Source organism: Danio rerio, chromosome 5 (assembly GCF_052040795.2).
Source record: "Danio rerio strain M-AB ecotype USA chromosome 5, GRCz13ab, whole genome shotgun sequence".
NCBI lineage: Eukaryota > Metazoa > Chordata > Actinopteri > Cypriniformes > Danionidae > Danio > Danio rerio.
The window spans coordinates 45107176-45132006 of record NC_141025.1 but is presented as its reverse complement, the minus strand read 5'-3'; the positions used below and the strand labels follow the sequence as shown (position 1 = coordinate 45132006).

General features: G+C 35.5%; 1 protein-coding gene and 1 long non-coding RNA gene across 4 annotated transcripts in view; both read right to left on the bottom strand.

The window, feature by feature from the left end:
• Window positions 1-13351, bottom strand: part of rhobtb4 (Rho related BTB domain containing 4) — a 75688-nt gene extending 62337 nt beyond the window's left edge. For 2 of the 3 annotated variants that reach the window (XR_015490227.1, XM_087251928.1), the window contains exon 1: window positions 12543-13322. The gene's annotated coding sequence lies outside the window, so the exon portion shown is untranslated. 3 annotated transcript variants of the gene reach the window in all.
• LOC147844337 (uncharacterized) overlaps window positions 1-24831 on the bottom strand; it is a 528347-nt gene that overhangs the window by 452196 nt on the left and 51320 nt on the right. The window lies entirely within an intron of this gene.

Below are 24831 nucleotides of genomic sequence, written 5' to 3'. Positions count from 1 at the left end.
TCATTACGTGTTTATAATGAAATAGGATCAGGAAAATTTCAGATCTGGAGCTGAAATTCAGATATGTTAATGGGTTTGGTACAATTTGTAAGCAGACCAACCACAACTTACCAATCAGTATAAAAATGAAGCATGCTCAATCTAGATTAACTAGCTAAATTAACAAGCCTGTCTTGGGCAACTAGATTAATCATCATCAACATAGTTAAGACTGGGGTAATTTTACGCAGCAGATGCCCTTCCAGCTGCAACCCATCTCTGGGAAACATCCATACACACTCATTCACACTCATACACTACGGACAATTTAGCCTACCCAATTCATCTGTACCGCATGTCTTTGGACTGTGGAGGAAACCGGAGCACCCGGAGAAAACCCACTCAAATGCAGGGAGAACATGCAAACTGAACACAGAAACACCAACTGACCCAGCCGAGGCTCAAACCAACGACCTTCTTGCTGTGAGGCGGCAGTACTACCTACTGCGTCACCCAGAAGTGAAAGTGTAAAGTAAAAAGTAAAGAGTAAAATATAAAGAAAGTAAAGAGGCAGAATGGAGGAGGCTCGTTCTTTATTATCACGCTGCAGATGGCCTGTTTAACTGTCTTCTCGCAAGTGAAGCATTCAGTTTTTTTCTTACAAAGGCCGCCATGTAAATAGCAAATGCGCCATGGTGCACACTTCTGACTATAATGGGAATGAAAGATGAGACTCTAATTGGTTTAATGTACATGGTGCTCAAAGCACATCCATAACTCATCAGGAGAATAAACACAACCCTGATAGACCATGTGCTGTGGTGCAGAATGTATTTTCTGTCCTTAAAATAGCAAAAATAGATTCAAACATGCCATTTATGTTTTTGCGCCATGCGCTTTAGACTTTGTGCTTAGATCGTTAAAATAGAGCCCTTGTAGTCAATTTAATGTCTAAAGGGGAACATCAAAATAAACTGTTACCCAAAGCAATAACCAGTCCATAAAATTGTGCACTTTTTGTCAATGGGGTGCGGTTAAGAAAAGAAAACAGCCTTTGGCATTTACATATGCCTGTCAAAGTAAATCAAATTTGAATAATGTACAAAATTAATTGTAGGGCACACCTAGTGGAAAGCATGATAATTGTTTTCCAAACAAATAAAGAACTAGTACAACAGGACAATAAATGTGTTGCAGGGTGCAGAAGTGCATGCAGATTTGATCAATAGGCTAATTAAATACGTTAACATGCCAAGAACATACATTTCTGAAGGATTGCAGGCCAAACTGAAACTCAGCTGTCTACCGGCAGAGGAATGAGAAACTACACTGTTATTCTGCTCAGAGCTGAACATGATGAACTCAAACCACTATGTCTTGAAGGCCAATTCTGCTGCTGTCTGTTTTTCTTTCTGTCTTGGGAAAAGGGTTTTTGGAGACAGGAAGAATTTTTGTTGAGATAACTGACAAATTTAACCGCCCTGGAATGCATTAGCATAGACTGTTTAAAAAAATGGATAAGAAGAGTAAATAAATAAAATTAGGTCCAAAAATAGAAACATTGTTAGCAAAAAGAGGAACCGCTACAGTGTGTACACAGAACACAATCAAAACATAAGCTTGTATACTGTATTATGGACAGAAACGCAAGCACACACAGCAAATTGACTGTCTGGCGCACTGCTGAACACTTAAAACAGCATCTCCAAAAAGCAGTGGAAAAATCTATATTGCTGTTATATCTGTGCCTATCACTTTAGGCTCTTATTGGCTAACAGTAACCAATTACATAATTACCATCACAGCTAAGCAAAAGCACATTCAGTTTTCATGCCAAACATTTTTGCTATTTTTAGCAAGATGTATTAGTGTGAAACAAAACAACAGTTGTTTGTTCTTGAACAAGCAATAAACCTGTCATTGACATGTGCAAATGTACTGATCAGATAATGATTGGGAGGGACTGTGGTACAGTGGTACTGCAAGATGCCAGCACACACCCTGTAATGTGAACTGTAGCTGACTCAACAATAAAACCTGATCTTCTGTCAAGAATAATTGAGATATCAAAAGTGTGCACGCCAAAGCTTTGAGAGAAATAGCTTTGATGTTGGTAAATTAGTCTTTGTTTGCTTAGTATTTAAGTTGACATTTTTAAGGCTGAACATTATGTAAATATTATAGTGAATTACGATATTCATTGTGTGGTTGTATTATATGCGTACTGTAATACATATATATGTAATAGACAACATCATGACTTTGATGGGTATCTTAGCATTCAGTCTTTTGGGTACATCTATTGACATCCTGTACTCTTTTGTTTCATTTAAATCTCTGGTTTATCTTGTGATTATTTTTCACTCATTTGAAAATGATTTTCAGTACACTTGTTCGGTGTGCATCACGTTTTTGAATTTACACTTATTTAAATGAATCAGAGTAATGCAGTAATCACATCAAATGATCATTTTAAACTTAATAAATTTTGTTAAGTATAAAAATAAGGTATCTACATTTAACTGAATCATCATATGCAGTATATTTATATGTGTCTGTGTGTGTACATATATATATATATATATATATATATATATATATATATATATATATATATATATATATATATATAATGAAATCCTGCAAAACACATATCTTTCTAAATATCCTACAAAAATTAGGCCACAATATATGGTTTTAGTATTGGTATCGCAATAGTCACATTGCAAGACGTGCAATGTGGAGTCAAGATTATAGTTGACTAGGTACAACATTTCAGAACACAAAAAATTTTTGGAGTCATTTCAGTTTAACCATAACAACGTGAAAGTTTATCAGTTGCTTGTGTTTTTAAGGCCTTTGTAAACATTTTAAAGCATTTGGGAACAATAAATTATTACATTGGTAGCATTAACAAAGATTAATCATACTTAATTTGCACAATGTAGAATATAAAGCTTTATTGTGCATTTGATTTTTTTTTTTTTCCGTGACTGTATACTGTGTTAGACTCCTTTATCTCTACACTAGCAGACAAAAGTCTTGTTGCCTATCCAAGTTCTAGGAACAACAAATAATAACTTGACTTCTAGTTGATCATTTGGTGTCAAAAGTTGCTTATATGAAAAGCAAAGGCCTCTAGATTATACATACCAAAACAAAATATGACCTTGATTTTTAATGATTTAATTAGGACAGCAAGGTCTGACTTTGCTTAGACAAAAGTCTTGTTACTTGTCTTGACTCAAATGAGCTTGGAGGACTGCATCCTACATCTCTGCAATGACTCAAACAACTTTTTAATAAAGTCATCTGCAATGGCAAAGAAAGTGTTCTTGCAGGACTCCCAGAGTTCATCAAAATTATCTGGATTCATCTTCAATGCCTCCCACTTCACCTCACCCCAAACATGCTCAATAGTGTCTGTTGACTGTGCTGGCCAATCCTTGAGCTCCTTGACATTCTTTGCTTTCAGGAACTTTGACATGGAGGCTGAAGTATGGAAGGAGTGCTATCCAGCTGAAGAATTTGTCCTCTTCTATGGTTTGTAATGTAATGGGCAGCACAAATGTCTTGATATCTCAGGCTGTGGATGTTGCCATCCACTATGCATATCTCTCGCATCCCCCCTAACTGAATTTAACAACAAATCATGATTTTTCTTAAACAAATATGACTGAGTTCTGTGAGAATCTTAGGTCCATGCAGGTTCCAATAGGTCTTCTGCAGTATTATAGTATATATGTGATGGTTGAAGTGCAGTTTAACGGATGATTCATCTGAAAAATCTACCTTTTCCAATTGATCAACTAGAGGTCAAGTTATTATTTGTTGGTCTTACAACTGGGGTCGACGACAAGACTTTTGTCAGGTAGTGTATGTTTTCTCTACTTTATTTATCTCTGCTTGTAATTTGTTTATTATATATTTTATGCAGTCCCTTACAAAATCATTTCAATTCATCTAAAATTAATTAGGTTATCTTGTGAAAAATCACTAATCACTAATCAAAAAATGTAAATATCACAATGTACGTTTTTTCCAATATCATGCAGCCCTACTACAAATACATGTATAAAGTGTAAATATCATCACAAGAAGTCAAATGTATATTATATACCATTGGGAATGTAATTGAGAACAAGAGCCAGATTTATTAAACATGCAAGAGTGCAATCTCGGGTCAATTGGATGGAATTTGTGATTTACTGACAATGTGCAAATTAAGGAACAAGAACATGCTGCAGTTCAGATGCAGCAATGAGTAATGCAGCACATTGATGATCTCAAATAATGTAGCAAACAAGTAGAGCCGATGATTATAAGTTGCATATAATCTACTAAGTAACCAGGCAAGTAATGGGTTAAGACTTGCTTTTTGGAGGGGTGTTAAATATTTGCCAAGATGACTACTGCAAATATTTGTCAATCATGATGCATGATTCAGATACTCTCCACACATAAATATTGTCTCTAAAAGGCAAACACCTCCCAATACACATGCAATGAGGTCATCCACAAGAAATGCTATGTTCACATCTAATGTTTCGTGGGGTATATTTAGTAAATCCTTACAGATGCTTGTAACGTCATATAAAGTAAAAGTAAATTGCAAAAATAGTGATTGTTTCCCTGTCAACTGATTTTCTGAACACGCCCAAATTGCAATAGCAGTATAAAAGTACAATCATTCAAAATACTGTCCACCCTGATAAATGCAATACAGTATATCACAGTAGGTTTGATATATGACCCAATGGCATTGATACATCGAAATAAATAAAGCAATCTTTTATCCTTTGTATTGGATGACAGTCATATACAGAGAGCTGCATTGTCTGCCATAATACAAGAGAGTCTTCTTGTCTTTGTGTTTCTTTATGGGAGGAACTACAGTGGCAGCCAGTTCATTTTGAGTTGTGGGTGTTCAGCACAAAATGCCACACCAACCACTCCCTGCCATACAGGGTTTTCCTCATGACTCATTTGTGTGCTGGCTGACTACTACTGTATGCTTTTTAAGGGATCACAGATCATGTAGGGTGAGCTATTTTTGAAAGTGGTTTTCAGGCACTGCCGGGTCAACATGTCAGGTTGCTTTTTTGTATCTACTGCACAAAGAGCAAAACACAAATGAAGATTGAAGTTTTCCTGTAACTGGCTGTGCGTTCTTTTCCTCAGTAAATCTGAAACTATAAAGTGACCTCATGACAAACAAGGTTATTGTTCCCCTTTAAAACAAGATGGAGCTGTTTTGGAAACTTGGTTTTCAGTGTTCAAATTAACTTTCACACATTGATACAGTACATACAGTATGCAACACAGAGCATAGGCATGCTAAACGGCCCTTTAATTCTCATTTAATGAATCCCACACCCATCCGAAAGAGCTTTATGAAATGTTTTTAAAGTGAGTCAGAACATTTTGCTTGCTGTAACTTTGGGGCTTGGGAAGTTATGTGAGTTATGTAAACTCAAACAGTCAAGGAAACAAGGACATTTATTGAAGCCACAGTGTCTCGATCCAAAAGCAACTGCTGTATGACTTGATAAATATGCTGCACTGACTGGGTCATCCTAATGTTGACTTTGGGTCTAGTTCTTATTTCTTAAATACATTACTAAATGTTTTGGGACATCTATCCATATGAACTTTATTGACATCCATGAAGGCCCACCCTTTGCAGCTATAACAGCTTCAAATGTTCTGGAAAGATTTTCCAGAAGGTTTAGGCATGTTGATGAGAATTTCCGACCATTCACCTTGAAGCGCAATGATGTTTGATGACAAGATCTAGCATGTAGTCTCCACTCTAATTCATCTCAAAGGTGTACAGCTGATAAGACATATGGTTGAGGTCAGGACTCTGTGCAGACCAGTCCATTTTCTCCACACTAAACTCATAATTTTATGTCTTTATAGACGTTTTATGTACTGATGTGCTGTCATCTTGGAACAAGAAGGGGCCTTAAACAAATTGTTAACAAATGTGATTCATCACTACAGAAGACATGTCTCCACTCTACAGTTCACTGGAGGCCTACTTTACAACACTGCATGCAATGCACTGCAATTGGTGATGTAAGGCTGGGTGCAGCTGCTTGCCCATGGAAACTCATTCCATGAAGCTTGATCTAATCTGAAGGTCAATTAAAGCTTGGAGGTCTAGACTCTACAGAAAGTTTGTGACTTGTGCGTAGTGCACCTCACCATTCGTTGAATCCGCTCTGAGACTTTATGTGGCCTACAACTTCATGGCTGGGTTGTGCCCTCATTTAAGAGCTAAACATATGCCTTTTTTGTTTTTGAGTCATTCATGTTTCACTCAATGCATTTTTCTAAAACACCAATTGATTCAGGAACAAAACAATGCTAGATGCGTTTCTTCAAGGCAATATATATTTTAAACACAATATAATTTCATGGATACTAAGTATGTTGTTGCTTATGTCTTAGATATTAGATTTTTAAAATGATAAAACTAGTATTGCTTCAAATATTTATAGTGACGTCTGAAGCTTTAGTGAAAAATAAAACCAAAACCTGACCCATTTATCAGTAATGCCTGGAGCTTCAGAAAAAAAAAAAAAAAAAAAACTGACATATTTAATCAACAGCTGTCAAAAGCAGCAAAACCTGAAGTAACCACAGCATGTGAGAAAATATTTAAGATTTGAATACACCTCTTGACATTTGAAAACAAACACACACACAAAATGCATATCTCACAAACAATAGACATTGGAATCCAGTTTAAAAAAAAACTGAAAAAAAGAATAACCTCATTCTAAAATAACTTCATTCAACAACTTACAATACATGTGACAGAAAAATACAAACTCTGTAGTATGTCAAATAGCAGTGTCAGATGAATCTAACTTCAAGAGGCAATGACCCCTGTAGCGACTAGAAGTCTTAGTTGACTGAGTTCATGCTCCCCAAAAGTGTGTCAAAAGTTGTTCAATGTGTAATAGTATCTGCATTCTCCATTAATGAGAGAAGATACAAGCATGTACAAACTGACAGAGAGCAGGAGAGAGAGCGGGAATCTGGACTGGGACGGGGAGGAGACAAGGGTGGAAGGGCAGTGAACCTTATCACTGAACAATTCCAGCATAACACCTGCCTGTCGTCACGTCTCCCAGCACTGCCACTTATCAACCGCATGTGTCTGTGAGCATAAAGCAAGCTAGCTCCGAGATTTTTGTCAACCAAACATCTTTAAAATGGTCCCAAACTAGAGGTAAATAAATATATAACTATTTATATTTAGACTTATTTAATTCATAGGTTATTTTTTTCTAAATAATAATAAAACAATGAACTGCTTAGTGCTGAAAGGCTTCTGTTTCAATCCATTTCATCATACAGGGAGAAGATGACAATAGTAATGAAGAGTGAAACAAAAAGAAATAAGCGTAACACTTTATTTTGATGGTCCAATTGAGTATTGGTATATTTTCTGCTTAATATCATTTGATACTGCTGCTAAACCGACATTTAACTGACTATAGGAAACTGCAAGTACATGTCAATTTACACTAACCCTAATCCTAACCCCAACCTAACAGTCTACTTATAATCTATTAAGAATTAGTTGGCATCTAGATGCAATTTAAGTAAAATTCAACATACGGACCATGAAAATAAAGCGTGACTGAAATGGGATGTTTGTTCTCCGAAAAATGTCATGCTTTTCCTAACATAACCTGTAACCCTAGTTGGCTCTATCATCATGAGGGAGGGTGTGATATTGTTTCATTTATGCTTTACCTTAGACACTTAGTAAAACGTTAATGAACTGGGCTACAGCAAATGATTATTATAAAATTGTTTAATCTTACCATAATTAAAACCATTATTTTGATGATTAAACTGATGATTAAATTGATATATTTTTCCGGTTTTGCTGTAAGTTAAAACATTGTGTTATACAAATTCTAGCTTACTAAAAGTAAATGGTGATCTTATTTGGTGGATTAAAGATTTCATTTTAAATCGTCCTCAAAGAGTTAACCATATGGTGTCTAAAACAATGATTGTAAATACAGGAGTTCCACAAGGAAGCATTTTATCACCGTTACTTTTTTCTCTTTACGCAAATGAACTTAAGATCTAGGATTTAGGTTTTTAAATTGAAATATGCAGATGATATGGCACTTGTTGGCTGGTTGACTTAAACAGGAACAAAAGCAAAATATACCTTGTACTATAGTTATATAAATTTGCTTCAAAATTTATGTAAAAGGTGCTCACTGGAGATAAATTTGAATAAAACCAAGGAGATGATATTTCCCAGAAATAAACTTGTTCTTAGTCAAGGGTTAAAACCTCTGGTCCTTTAGGGACATGAAATAGAGACGGTTGGATGTTTTAAATATTTAGGAATATTTATTTATTTAAATATAAATTTTATTTACTGCAAACGCAGAGTGCATTTTTAAAAATGCAATGCGGAGATTATATCTCATTAAGAGGTTACATCAATTTGGTGTGAGTCAAGATGTTCTGGAGATGGTATACAAGAATTTTAATTTTAAAGTGTTGTGAGTTTTAACATGATTGCATGGTATGTGCTGTTGCTAATTAAAGAAAAGCAAAAAAATAGTTGTAAAAATCGCCAGTGCAATTGTAGGTAAAGCACAACCATATGAAATTTATTCAATGAGAATCAAACAGAAAGCACAAGTCATTATTGAAGATTGTTCCCATCCCTTAAATATAAAATTTCAGCTCTCGCCATCAAAAAGATGTTTTAGGCAACCTCAAGTAAAAAAAATGTGTATCCAATGTCCTTTGTGCCGACTGCCATTAGAATTTTAAATACTGGGTTCTAAGTACAATAGGTAGGGTTTTAAATAGAGTTTTAATGTAATAAATGTTATGCCTATTATGTCTATTTTTCTGTGATGTGTGTAATGTGAACGCTAAATTTCCACTTGTGGACAATAAAGAAAGTAACAACAAATAAAAGGTATCACTTGTTTAATTAGTTAAACAAATCAACTTTTTATAAATTTGCTGTTGCACAAACCGAGGCAGAGATTTTATCATTTATCATTTAAATAATTTTATCATAACTTTACCATGAATAAAATTAACTTATTGATTGATTTATCATTCTTTCTAACATCTCCTTTTGTGAGTCATATGGATTTCGAATACGAGTAAGTGATATTTTTGGATAAAATATAAATTGTTTTGCTCACAAGCTGTAATATCTACAAATGTCCCATAGTGTTACTTTCAAACACTACTGACATGCTTCAAGATTTCACCAAAACGAAATGTAATCTAGGTCCCATTGTACATGGTACCGACTTTTTTTGATGTTTTTATCAAACTTTTTGACACTAAGTGAAATTTATTTATAAACTAATTTCGAGAGGACCACATGCTTATAGTTGCTTGCAGCCGGTCCTGCATTATTTAGTTTATGATTCACCAATCAGACAATTCCTAAGCCACTATAAATACCCTAAGTTTCATATAACAGCCATCTTTGTTTTGAAGAACACCCTCTTCCACCCCTACTCCTCCTTCTTTCCTAGATGGGTGGCACGGTGACCCAGTGGTTAGCACTGTTGCCTCACAGCAAGAACGTCACTGGTTCTGATCCTTACCAAGCCATCTGTCATTTCTGTGCGGCGATTACACATTCTTCCTGTGCTCACCTGGGTTTCCCTCAGGTTCCCTGGTTTTCTCACACCATCCAAAAAACTGCAACTTAAATCAGCACCATAGACATGGTCCTAAGTAGTTATCTCTTAAGAACAATCCCTCTCTGTTTATTAGCTACAATAGCAGGGGAGTTCTCGAGGTCTACCTGAGCTCAAACTCCCTTCTCGCCCTGCAAACGGGAGGGAGCCCTAGGCTCGAGGATCTTATGAGCTCAGGGCTCTCTCCCGGGACAGCATGCCAAACAAGATTTATAATCAATCATCAGCTAAGTGTGAACTCTTGAAACTGGATTTAAATCTGTTGATATTTTTGTTGTCCATCCTGATTAAGGGTTTTAGCTCTATATACAAGCTAAACAAAATGTTACATTTGTTTATAAAATAATCAATTTTAAGTTTTGTACGTGGAAATAAACTGAACACATTTGATCTCTAAGTCTTCACATATCGTTTGCTTTTTTTATAGTAGAACTTGTGAAAGCACATGATTCCCAGGGAATGCATGAAATAATGTGGTGTATAAGTTGTAATTTGCTTTGGATAAAAGTGGCTGTTGGATGCATAAATAATTAAAAGCAAAATAACCTGTGACTGGTCACTGAACATATTGGTCAGATGGTATCTTCTGGTCTAAGTGGGGACTTGTTGGCCAGAATAAACTGCAATAATTACCAGACTTTTACCAGCAAGTTTTTCTATGCTTACACTGCACTGCATTACACATTGTTTTTCTAATACTCCTCCCCCTGTCTACAAAACAGTCTCATAATTGCTGTTATACGACATAGAAAGTGCTGTTTTGATGGAACTGTCTCTCATTTCAAACCCTCTTTTTATCTTTTTGCAGGCAGCTGCATCTTATTCATCCAAGATCCTTCTCCCCATAGCCCTTTGCGCGTTCCTCTTCCAGAGGAACTACTCTCCACTTTATCCTTCCGTTCCCTGTCTCCCACTCTTTTCTCTCACAATATCGGCCCGCTGTCCTGGCCTCAACTTTCTTTGCACACGAACTCTCCACTTTCAAAAACAACTGCGAAAGCAGCCAAAAACACAGAGGGAGAGAGAGCACTGTACAATGACCGTCTCTCCAAACTGCATTGCTCCAGCACAGACACACATCATGTGCTTTGGTAAGAAGATGCGTGTTTGTTTTTCCTCCATGTTTGTATATGTGTGTGTGCAGAGGTCAGATGCTGACAGTCGCCAAGAATGAACAGCACTTGTTTGTGTCCAACGTCACGTGTGCATTCAGAGAATACACCTCATGAATGCTTCACTCATCCTGTTATGACCTGTGGCGTTCCTCTGTCCATGCACTGGAATTTCTACCTCTCTCTTCATTCCTGCTGGGATCTGGATGGCGCTTTGCCCCGGTAGAGAAAGTGGAATGCAGAACGCCCCCCCTCCCCCTGTTTGTGTCAGGCCATAGGGAGTGCAAGACCAAGTTAAAGATGTTGCTCAACACACGGGTCTTATATAGCTCCCAGCTGCGTGGAGCTGGCCTTCTCCTTGGTGCTCAAGAGGCCTGGAATGTTTGGAGTGCAAGCAGTCTGGAAAGCTCAAGTCACCAACAACAATCTCTTGGAGATGGAGTCCAGAGAGAGAAAGAATGAGAGAGTGAGAGAAAGAAAGACAGACAGGGCGGTAACGTTCCACAGCCTGCCTCACCCAAAAAAAACAGTGGTTTAAGTTCCATGATAGATAACAAATGGCTGGAAAAACATACAATTGTGTTTTTTAACTGTCTTTAACTGCCGGTAATCATGCATTTACTGCTCCCATTGTCTGTCAGGATTGTATTGTCCAAACAATAATGTTACAGCCTCAAGAGATATTAATCAGAGTTTGTCATTAACTCAGTCAGATATCCATCACAGCATAAAAAGTTATTTATTAATCTGCATATCAAAGTGAAATGACAAATCTATTACTAGTCTTATTAATTGTGGAATGCATGCAGTTAATGGGTGTTTCCCCACAATATATATTGTTTTTAGTATTTTTTATGTGTCTATCCCTTTCTTTGAATACTCTGATTCATTATTAAAACAGCCTTTAGGGTGCGGTGTGGATTGTAACCGGACAGTCAGTGTTTACTCAGCTGGGTGAATGCCTCAAAATTTATGTGAAGAAATGTGGAAGCAATATAAATTCATTACGGAGTGCCACGCACATCAATCCGGAGAGGAAGGACTGAGATTTCTTTACAACTGTAAATATGTATGTGTTCTTCTAGCGCAGGACTTTCAGCTTTACATTTACAGGCACTTAAAGCTAGACTCTTAAAATACCCCGGACATAAAGTATTAATAATGAATTATTAATAATTATTAATGAAGTATTAATAAATATCTTAAAATAAAAAAAACATTAACTCATGACCCACTGACCCCGTTAAGTACCTTAAGGCACCCCTAGTTGGTGTAGTGTAATCCTCAGCCCATATAGATTACACAAGTGACACACAGACTTGTGTGCTGGTTGACAAAACAAACACTGGCTTTATCTCAAAACTTGCTGAGCTGCTCATATATAGAGAGTATTCAGGGATATGCATGCCAGCAATTATTTTTGACAAGAAGTTACTGTAAAATCACAATTGGTATTGTAATGTTTCCTTGCATGTCATTAACTTTAATAATAATTTATCCTAATTTCTTTTTTTGTTTTTACTCTGAAACACGTTGATTTCACTGATATCTGAAACTTTAGTAAAACATTTAAGAATGCTGCACTGTATTATGTGAATCTCTGTTCTTCAATGCCATTTAAAAACACAAAACCACACACAAATTACAAATGAAAAATAACGCGACCAACATACTAAATCGTATTTTAAACTTCAAACAAAGTTTTGCCTCTGTAAATACAAATCCTGCTTACCTTTAGTGTTATTTCGCCCCGTGAATCTTTCGAGTTCCGCCGCGCGCGCTTCAGCAAAGTGCTCGCTGTCTTCTACTTACAAAAACAATACAGTTTTGAGTCCTTCTTCCATATAGATAAAAGAAAAAGGAGTTAGTCATTGAGCTGGGACTGGCCAAAACTCTTGGGAAGGACAGCAGATGCAGATCGCCAGTTCTGGGATCCTGTAAGGACGTGCTTCGTGTGTGAGTCTCTTCCTAAACTGACCAGACGAAGTGTGAGCTCGCGTGGTGCTGATGCGAGTTTCTGTCTCGCCCTTTTGATTCTGTCACGCCTTTGAAATCAAATTGGCACAATTATCTCTCTACTTTGCCGCAACTCTGTAGGAATGCACTTCGGGGTGTCCAGACAGAGCAACGTTCAGCACAAACACAAAAAATATGACCAGCTGCTATGTTTTGGGGTGAAATAAATCGCTTGAATCAAAAAGTCACCGTGAGGACATCAAGGAATGCAAGTTTTAATATTATTTAGTCTTCAAAACGAGTCAAAGTTGTCTACGGGTGGTGAAAAAAGTACATGCCTGCGATTCCTTTGTCTTCCCAAAATCCCATCCTCCCATCTCGTAACATGTAAACTGGCCCTGTCTGTCACGGTCGCGTGCTCACCGCGTTGCCTCCCTCTGCAGCTAAAGCCCGACTGTGTCTCTCTCTGGCTGCTGCCATATGCTGTCCACTTGCTGTCCTGTCAAGTCCACTGCCGCACGCCAGCGCCTATTACCAACGTGACGACACTGACACTACGGCGCCACTCCCATCCATTCATAAAGTGGAGCGCGCGCGCGGCATATTCTGCCTACAGTTCACGGCGCGCGTGTTTGCTCACTGCTCGAAGGTTGAAATTGTCCAAGTAATGGGACGTGGTGTGGGCAGACGGTTATGTTTGCTAACAACACTGCCCTTAGTGTGTTCTAAACATAGATAGGAACGGTTAGTTCACAAGACTGAAATGATATTAGTGTTGTGCAAGTTACATAACTTGAATACATTATACAGATTACTTGGTGGTTACAGTTATTTAGAAGTTGCTAATCTCTTACCTTACGCAATTTCAATGCGGTATATGATCCTGTGTTTTGAGTTACTTTGACAAATATAAAAATAGAAGCAGAACTTTTTCTTTTTTACTTTTTTTATGATTTTAAAATAAATATATACAAAGAAAAAACTCTAGAACGGGATTATATATTTTATATTACAGTGCTCAGCGTATATGAGTACACCCCTTACAAATCAATCTTTTAAAATCATATGTTAATAAGAAGCTATACAGTATTATATTTGTGCATATACATTAGTTTAGTCAGTACTGAAGCCAAATCCTTAGCTTATCTAGAACTATCATATGACAATGGTTCAAAAACTAGTACACCCAAATTTATATGTCATAGAAAAATATTTAATACAAATTTTAAAAAGAAGAAAAATAAAGAGAAGCAAAAAATTAAAAACAAATGTAAATTGAAGTCTATCTATCTATCTATCTATCTATCTATCTATCTATCTATCTATCTATCTATCTATCTATCTATCTATCTATCTATCTATCTATCTATCTATCTATCTATCTATCTATCTATCTATCTATCTATCTATCTATCTATCTATCATAAGCAACAATTTTTAAAAAATGAGATTTATATGTTATCTGAAAGCTAAATAAATTAACTTTTTTAATGTATTTAAAATTCTAAATACTGGGAAAATCATGTGCAAGTAAAGTTCCTATTTAGCAATGCATATTACAAAAAAAAAACAGTTTTTCATATTTATGGAAATACATTTTCCAAGTGACTTCATGCAAGATATTAACATTCTACTGATTTTTTGTATAAAAGAGAAATCCATAATTTTGACTCAATACATTGCATTTCATGATATTTTCCTAAATATGCAACATAAGACTTTTGTGAGCAGGGTCATGTATATCGTGTGTGCTGCCTCGTTTAATGCTGTCATTCTGAGCACACTGACTGACTGAGTTGCTGACTGCTCTGGAACATTCATTTTACTTTCGAGATTTTGAAAGATTTTGTACCCATAATAAAATGTTACTTATATTTAATATTTCATATAAACGTGTCTAGAACAATACTCATGTCAGACACAGTATTTCACAGAGAGGGGTCTGGATTCAGACCTGGTGCTGTTGCAATCTGAGCTGTATGCAATGCTTTTTAATGGGCCAGCTAACACCGCGCTTAACCCTACCCCTCACAGCGATGTCACTAACTCTATTGTCTAGTGTCTGACATTGTATCTTTGAGATATGCAATCTCAGTTTGCATCATAAAGACTGCATCCAGATCCCATTGACTTCACACATTCAATTTGTTTTTGTCTTTTTATCTTTAGTTTCTTACCCCACTTATTTAAGAGAGCAGGTTCTCGAGCATGAGCTGTGGCTTCATATTGCCGCTGCCACTGCCTCTGCCAACCACTGATACCACTTGTGTTTTTCTCTCACTTCGGCCTATTTCCTGTTTCTGTAAGGGGTCACCACAGCAGATTGAACCATCAATTATCTGGCATATCTTTTACCAGCAAATACCCTTCTTGCCTCAACCCACTGTTAGAGCACAACCCCCAGTGCAGGAAAACACCCACACACCCTCCCATTCACACACTCCAGCCAATGTTGATCAAATTCACCTATACATCATGCCTTTGGACAATGGGGGAACTGGAGCACATGGGGAAAACATGCAAACTCCACACAGGAAGGCCTCCTGAACTTGAAACTACAATTGTGAGGCAACCGTGTCATTCACTTAGCCCTCACATTTTTATGGTTTCCACATTTTTCCCATTAAAAATATACTAGTTGTGACCATAGACATGTCTATAGATGCAGCTGCCGCATCCTAAACGGGGTTTTAGGAAAATGTTTTTCTCATGCACATGATCTGCATCTGAAGTGTCAACAGTCGTGTTAAAAAAACAAAGTCTGAACAACAGTCATGCATCAAAAGAGCACTCTGCAACCCCTTTAACACATTAGAATGACCTACCAGATAAGAAGCATTAGCTTATATAAGATGGGCATGATTTCTGTCCTGAACATGATAAGTCCTGTCGGATGTGGAATACAACTCCTATGACTCTGTACTTATTCAAAGTCAGTGTCATTAAACTATGCCTTTGTTTGTTATGACTAGTGGCAGGGGGAAAAAGCAATTCTTTACAATAATACATTATTTTTAAAATGAGTTAACCTACTCCAAACACTGTTAATAATACATGTAAATATTACTGAGTTTATTTCTATATAATCACTGCCTGTAAAATAATGCCTGGATATAAATAGAAAGAGTGCAAAAGCAAAATAAACAGAGGGAATGTAAATATTGAAATTATAAATATAATTGTTATTTGCAAAATAAAAAAAATAGACTGAACAAAACGTTGCAAAATAAATGAGCAATTCATTGGTGAGACTACAACAGAGAATCACATTATTTACAAATGTCTTTTCTAAAGCTCCAGTAAATTTAATTGCATCTGTAACATTAACAAATATGAAATGAAATATTTAAAAAAATAAAGCTATATATTAAAGCTAAAAAGTTAATCAGTAAAACCCTACCCAACATGGTTCTTTTTGCTGAAAGGGACAGCTTTTTCAAAACTGAAAATTGTCATCAACTTTGACTTTCAATTAGTCAGTAGTTACAGTACAGGTTTCCAGATTTCTCTAGAATTTCTTCTTTTGTGTTTAAGACAAGAAATTCTGAAGAAATTTGTAAAAATGCACTGTAACTATTGACTTTCATAGTTTTGTTCCAAAGTATTTGTTTGTTTTCCATAATATAGAAGTCAATTGTTCAAAATTCTGATTCAAATTGGACAACATTTGTTAAAACACTTACGGTAATACTTTAAGAAGCCTTTTGAAAAAAATAAGAATTCTTACAGACACAGCTGATGGCTGTATGTGTAATTGACACAAGTTTGCCTTCAGGTGGCGCAGTGGTGCGGTGGCAGAGTGGATAGCGATGTCGTCTCACAGCAATAAGGTAGCTGGTTTGAGCCCTGGCTAGGTCAGTTGGCATTTCTGTGTGGAGCTTACATGTTCTCTTTGTGTTTGTGTGGATTTCTTACGGGTGTAAATGTGAGAGTGTATGGGTGTTTTCCAGTAATGGGTTGCAACTGGAAGGGCATCCGCTTCATGAAACACATACTGGATAAGTTGGTGGGTCATTGCACTGTGGTGACCCCTGATTAATAAAGGGACGAAGTCGAAAAGAAAATGAATGAATGAATGAATGTTTGCATTCAGATTAAAGACTTGATAAACTGATGAAAAGAGAAAAGGTGCAGAACAACACTAGACCAGCAAGGCCTTCGTGTTGGGACACCTACAACCACAAAGAAACATTCTTTTTGAGATACCTTGGATGTTCTGGAAGAATATTTTATGGATTTACTGTATGAGACCAGACTGGAGCTATTTGGATCTGTAGATCAGCGGTATGCCTTGAGGTGTAACAAAATAAATAAATGAAAAGGAAAGGAACAGAATACATCTTCAAAACTTGTTTGCAGTTGAAGTCAGAATTATTAGCCCCCCTTTAATATTTGTTTCTTTTTTAAATATTTCCCAAATGATGTCTAACAGAGCAAAGAAATTTTCACAGTATGTCTGATAATATTTTTTTTTCTTGAGAAAGTCTTGCTTTATTTTGGCTAGAATAAAAGCAGTTGTTAATTTAAAAAAAAAACATTTTAAGGTCAAAATTATTAGCCTTTATAAGCTATATACTTTTTCGATAGTCTACAGAACAAACCATCATTCTACAATAACTTGCCTAATCTGCCTAGTTAACCTAATTAGTTACGTCTTTAAATGTCACTTTAAGCTGTATAGAAGTGTCTTGAAAAATATCTAGTCAAATATTATTTACTGTCATCATGGCAAAGATAAAATAAATCAGTTTATAGAAATGGGTTATTAAAAACTATTATGTTTAGAAATGTGTTAAAAAATATCTTCCCTCAGTTAAACAGAAATTGGGGGAAAAATAAACAGGGGGCTAATAATTCAGGGGGGTTAATAATTTTGACTTTAACTGTAAGTTTGCTTTGCTGCTGCAAGAAAATGGAAATAATATGCATAGATCAACTAAGTCTTTTACTCACCCTTTCTTTCTTCTGTTGACAACAAAAGAAAATGTAAACAAAAATTCCGGTTAATTGACTTCCATATTATTTGTTTTTCCTACTATGAACGTCAATAGCTACATGTTTTTATCTTTCTTTAAAATATCTTCTTTTGTGTTCGACATATGGGTTTGGGAGTGGAAGTAAATAGTGAACAAATGGGTGAACTATCCTTTTAACATCATGGGTTCTTTGAAGTATCAGGCCATCATGGTGAAGACTGTAATGCTTCGGTTCAGGGATCATTCTGGAATGTTTATGAGTGGCCTGTTCAGTCTCCACCTTTAAATCTCATTAAAAAAATATTTAATGAGACTGGAAGAAATAGCAATACGCAAACCTTTTCACATGAAAACTGAGCCTAGATTCTAGTAAAGAGGGAACAGAAGCTTGTAATCACTTACAGGCAACATTTATTCAATTTTATTAAGCGTGTTCATCTGTGCCGTTGGTTCACTTCTGTGTGGACAGCTCTACTGGACCTGTCAGAGTGTTTCACATATGGCCTACATCAGAGATACGCATGCAGCTTCATCTCATTTCAAACACACCTGGGGCACATTCAGCAGGGTTTGTTATTCCAGAACATTCGGCAAATTTCAGAGAACAGGCTCCCACATGATACTGAGACTGATCCATTCTTAAGCAAAACTGAAACTGTGGTTTGTGTATGAATATATATGAAACTAAAATTTTAATTTAATTACTTTCTTTACATTCTTTTCATTAATTTACTTTCTTTACATTTGGATTTGATAAAGACCAAAACGATACTTTATTTAATTTTTTATAGGGATAATGTACCAAAAAATTTAAACCTGGTGTTCACTTACCCTGTTCATGCAATAGTTTTAGCTGAAACTGTCAACCATTACCACTTGAGAATAAAAACACACATACAAGCAAAACAAATGTAATGCCTGTTGCTTTTGATGAAGTTAAACAATCAGTCTGATCAAGAAACTGACTGCTTTTGTTGACTCTCAAAGTGCTGTTGACTTTTTATAAATAAACAAGAGCCACATTTTCTGCTCAAATCATCCTTAATGAAAGAACCCCACTGCAAATTTTAGGATGGCCTGAAAGTTAGTAAATGTTAAATGGTAAATGATCATTCTTTGGATGAATGACCCCCTTAAGAATAAATAATTAAGCAAAAAAAGGCCCTCAGAAAGTTACAAGATGTTTCAAAACTTAAAAAAATTATGATAAAAATCATTAACAGATTCTATGTCAAGCCACTGACAAAGCAGGATTTTCCCTTCTGTTTACAAAACAGTAGACTGTTCCATAATGAATGAGCTTCATTAGAGGATGGATGCTGTTTACTGTTCAGTGATCTTAGACCTTTCTGAGAAGTCACCCAATATCCCTTCATCTTCTTAAGTAACCTTTAAGAATCCTTTGAGTTTTTTTTAAATAATTATTTTGCACACAGGCTTTGCTGAGCTGGAATGACGGGTTAACAGTGTGGCAGGAATATATCAGGCTATTCCAGTCTAAGGCCCATGTATTATTAGTTAGGGCAGTTATTTGCCATTCACAAATGTAGCAGTGGATTCTAGCTGAACTTCCCTTATAGAGACAGGTCAGCCATAAATGTCAATTCTTTAAATTATTGAAAACAATCTTCTGAGAAATAACAAAAAACTAATATGTTTAATAGGTAAATACAAAATAAAATGATCATTGACTTCTATTTCTATTTGTTTGCTTTTTGACAGGATTTTTTTTCTTTTATGATCCACTGGACAAATAAAAACACGTCTAGAATTCTACCCTTTTAACGAGTTAATTTTTAGGAAAGTTTTGTCTTGAACCTGTTTTAAAGAGATAGTTCACCCCACAAAAATGTAAATTCACATTCAAGTGGTTTCTTTTTGCCTACTGGACACAACATACTGTAGGATATTTTGAAGAATGCTGGAAACCAGTAACCATCCACTGTAGAAATAAAACACTTGGGAAATGGCAACCATGTAAATCATTCTTCAAAATATTCAGTATATTCATATTCAATAAACAAATTTGAAACAATTGAAAGATGAGTGAATGACAGAAATGACAGAATGTTAATAGTTTTGGTCAGCAATATTTTTGCTCTAAAATGAGCATCCTATATTTCTGTTCAGTCATTTCACTTTAAAAAGCTGAAATTACAGAACCTACACACAGAGCAAATAAATTCTAATCCATTCATTCATTTTATTTTTTATTTTTGGCTTAGTCTTTATTTCAGGGGTCATCACCGCAGAAAAAAACCACCCACTATGTTTTTATGCAGTGAATGCCCTTCCAGCAATAATGTAGTACTGGGAAACACCCATACACTCCTGCATTTACACACACACACTCATATATTATGGCCAATTTTGTTTACCCAATTCACCTGTACCGCATGTCTTTGGACTGTGTGGGAAACTGGAGCACCTGGAGAAAACCCTCACCAATACAGGAAGAACATGCAAACTCTACACAGAAAGGCCAATTTGCTCAACCGAGACTTAAACTAGTGACTTTCTTACTGTGAGGCATAAACGCTAATTTAAGAGCAAAATCACAGAGGTTTTGCATCTGAACTCTTCATATTTTTTTTTTTTTATCAGTGTCGTAAATAAAATGACCAAAGTATATTTTCCAAAAGTTGATGTTATTACCACCCACTGGTATGAGCTTGGAGTGATTGGAGTAAGGACAAACCTACTGTATATAGACCAGGAAGTATTTTCAGGTGGGGCTATTTAAAATACCAGCCGCTGTCCAAACTCAGTGACCCAGTTTATTTAACCTTGTGGCAATTGGCAATTTCACCAGGGTTTTCAGACATCCTGGGATCTGTTCCAAGAAAAAAGCTCCCTCATGCTTACCACTCTGCTCCACAAAGTGCTATGTGAAGTAGGCCAGTAGGATGTGTCCAGACTCGTCCCTCTCATGAAGAGTCCCTGGAGCATTTGAAAAATCATATTATCTAGAAATAATTACGTTTTGTCCCCAACTCATGGGTTCTTCACAGTCAGATGACGCTTTCAGTGTTTCATAAATCTACATGTCATACCCTAAAGAAGTTTATTCACGTGTTTTGTTTGTATACAGTACTTCTTACAAACTGAAAATAAGACTGTTCTAAATGCAATTCTTATGTTCCTCTATATAATTAATTAAATATAATTAATGAATATACTTCACTTTTCTATAAAGAGAAAAGTTTTTACTTGCTCTGCACTGTACATGTACTTAAACTTTTGACTGAGATATACTGTACTAAAGAGTATAATGAAGTATTCTTAATACACTACTATTCTAGTTGTTTTTGCTTTTTTTAAGTAGCTTCCAAGTTTTACATACTGCTATGAAAAGGCACTTTATTATAAACTAGCAAGTTGGCAGTGGGGCAGAAAAGGTTTGATTAAAGACAAAAGTAGCATAGTTAACTATAAAGATTATGTTAAAGGGATAGTTGACACCAAAATAGAAATTTACACACAACCGACCCTGCAGTGGCTCCAGACTCTTATTAATTTCTTTCTTCCATTTAAAACAAAAGAAGATATTTTGTAGAAAGCCGAAAACCTGTAACTATTACATTCTTTCAATATATTAAAACAAATACTATGAAAGTCACTGGTTACCGGTTTTAAGCTTTCTTCAAAATATCTTATTTTCTGTTCAACAAAAATTAGCAAGGAAAATATTAAACAATCAAACAAACAAACAAATAAATAAATAAATAAATAAATAAATAAATAAAAGTTTAAAAAAATTGAGTGAATGAACAAAATTTTGGGGTAAACAATTTTTTTAAATTCACTTAAATAAATTTACAGTAATACTTGTACACTGCAAATTTTAGATAGTAGATTTAACTACCTTGGAGTTAAAATTAACACTCCCTCAGAGTTTATATGGGAACCACTATAAGTGTTAAAAATAACACTTTTGAAAGTGTTAACATTGTCAACACCAAGAGAGTGTTAATTACCAAACTCTAATTGTGTAAAATATCTGTTAAATTTCCGAAAAAATACCAGCAGCTGTGGTTGCCAGAATCTTTCTGTGAAAAACATGGAAGTTTTATATAACTGTATAAATTTACAAAAAATAACCATATTTCATGAACTAACACATTGTTTATTTTACAAAATCATAGCTTAGCGCACAAAAATGTAAAGTCTTTAGATGCAAAAATGTTTTCATGTGTGATTGCTAGTAGCAAACAGATTTTGACTGCATTAGTAACTACACAGTTACCTTTAAACAAAAGAAGATGCAGCATAACATCAAATTTTCTCAGTTCATCTTGGACTTGAACAGAGACGCTATTATCCTCCACAATGGTGACACAAAAACCGTTTTGCTGTTTTTCTTTCTTTTTTTTCATTTTTAGATTTTACGGAAAATACCAGCAGCTGTGGTTGCCAGTAATCTGCTGTTTTTCACATTCATAAATTCAGTTTACAGAATATTTCTGTTAAAAGCACATTCAACAGTCTGTTTGTTTTATCGATCTCACACTGCAAATTTTAGATTTGGTAGATTTAACTACCTTAGAGTTAAAATTAACACTCCCTCAGTGTTTATATGGGAACCACTATAAGTGTTAAAATAACATTTTTGAAAGTGTTAAAATTTTTAACACCCAGAGTGTTAATTAGCAAACTCTTATTGTGTAAAATATCTGTTAAATGTATGTCAAAATACTGGCAGCAGTGGTTGCCAGTAATCTGCTGTTTTCAACATTTTAGATTCGTAAATTCAGTTTCCAGAATATTTCTGTTAAAAACAAATCCCATAGTCTGTATTTTTCATTCCAACACACGTAAGCCTTAAATTCCAGAGCAAAATCCTCACTAGTGTCCTCACTACAGAGGGCTGAACACTCAGACAGTGATGAAGTTAATGAGACAATTAAGTGTCTAATTAAAGGAGGATTGAGAATTATTGATGAACAACTGTTAACAAGCAGAATCACTGAAGCCAACACAAGCCAAAACCAAAGATGAAATCAACTGAGAAAAAAAAAAACTCTAAATAAAATAATAATCAATAAAAATAAAACAAATTACACAATGAAAAATGTTATTTTTCAACATCTTTAAAAAAAAACTCATCAAATTAAACAACTTATCATGGAGCTTCACCTATTACTGACCGTTGACTTTATTTCTGTCATGTGAACAAAAGCTCTTAATGAAATTTCTGTTGTTCATTTGAAGTCACCATGATGGAGGACAGAGTCTGCTTTAGTCAGGTTCTTCAACTTCTTGCTGTAAATGTCTTTTATTTTGGCTGCTATAAATAGTGTTAATTACACTACTTGCACATATAGCATGGAAAGCTGAAAAAATATTAAAGTGTCTGTTTGAAGAGATTATTAATGATAACATAACCATCCTTTCCTGCTTGTTTTCTAATTCAATGTCATATTAGTTATGTGTGAGAAATAAATAATAAACATAAATGAAACCACTGAAGCTCCAATAAAATAAAAACAATATTTACAATGAGAATGTTTGATCTATGGCAGAACTCAAAAACACCCAGACATCAATAATTAGTCTTTGAATCTCAATGATGGTGACAAACAAAAAAATAAAAATCAATAAAAAAAACTATCTACTCAACTATCACCTCCCAAAAACAACACAAAATAAAGGAAAAGAAAGAGATTGTAAGAACATAAAGCTGCATAATTTATTCATGCTGCAATGCATGCTGGGAGCTTTGTACTATGCTGGCACCCAGCATGCATTGCAGCATGAACTATGCAGCTTTTTTTTTTTTTTTTAGCAACCACGGTTGAGGTTCATGTCCTGATTCTTGATGCCTGTGTGTCATAATGAGCATGCTGGAGCTTGAATGTTTAGTGCATAACACTATGATTATTAATTGCATCCTAATTGTTTGTTGAATTTTCTATGACAAGCAGCAGACTACCAGTAGTATTGTCCCACGCAGCTTTAATTCAACTATATTTGCATATCTTTAAGAATCAACTTAATAAACACCTGAAATTAAGTCTATAACTATTAAGCATTAACAGTATAGTTTCTCTTGATCTCTCTTGCTATAGCTAATGAGTTTTAGAAACACAGCTATAACAGAAACATTATGATATAAGAGCAAAGCTTCAAGAGCTCAAATAAGCAGCCTCTGATCTCTATGATGGTGAGGTCAAATGAAATATTTCTTATAAAAAAAATATTCTTACAGAAATGAAGTCAAACTGTATCAGTGAAGCTGCTTATACTATTATTTAATGGAGTTGTTTAATCCTCTGTTTTAATTCAGTTGGTTTGGTGTGAGGCTGTGTCTGTAGTTTTATTTCTTCCTTCAATTTCTTATTCCTTCAGTGATTGTGCTTGTTAACAGCAGGTGTTCAACAGCAGGTGTCTGAATTCACTTATTTGTGGTCATTCACTCTGTCTAGTGGACTAAACTAATTGACCAATTTAAGGGCCAGGTGAATGAGGGTGTGGTGAGATTTCAAACACTCTAATTAGTTTCTCAAATACAAAGGTTTTCTACAAAGGTAGATACATGTTACTCTGTATGACAAGGAGGCAAATCAGCTTCTAACGCCGAGAGGGTTATTTTACCTTTATCTAACTCTAGAATTTTAACACTTTACTCTGAATTACCACAACACTTGAAATTTAACACCAATGAATTTGCTGTGTATCCTCTATGTTTCATCATAATCCATAGGTATTATTATTATTCATTCATTTATTATTCATTATTCATTCATTTTCTTTTCGGCTTAGTCCTTTTATTATTCTGGGGTCGGCACAACGGAATAACCGCCAACTTATCCAGCGTATGTTTTACGCAGCAGATGCCCCTCCACTACGGACAATTTAGCCTACCCAATTCACCTGTACCACATGTCTTTAGACCAGGGGTCAGCAACCCGCGGCTCTAGAGCCGCATGCGGCTCTTTAGCGCTGCCCTTGTGGCTCCCTGGAGCTTTTTCAAAAATGTTTGAAAATGCAAAAAGATGGGGGAGGCAGGGGCGCCTCCAAGGGGTGGCCAGGGGTGGCCACGGCCACCCCACGGTAAACTCTGGCCACCCCTGTGGCCACCCCAATATA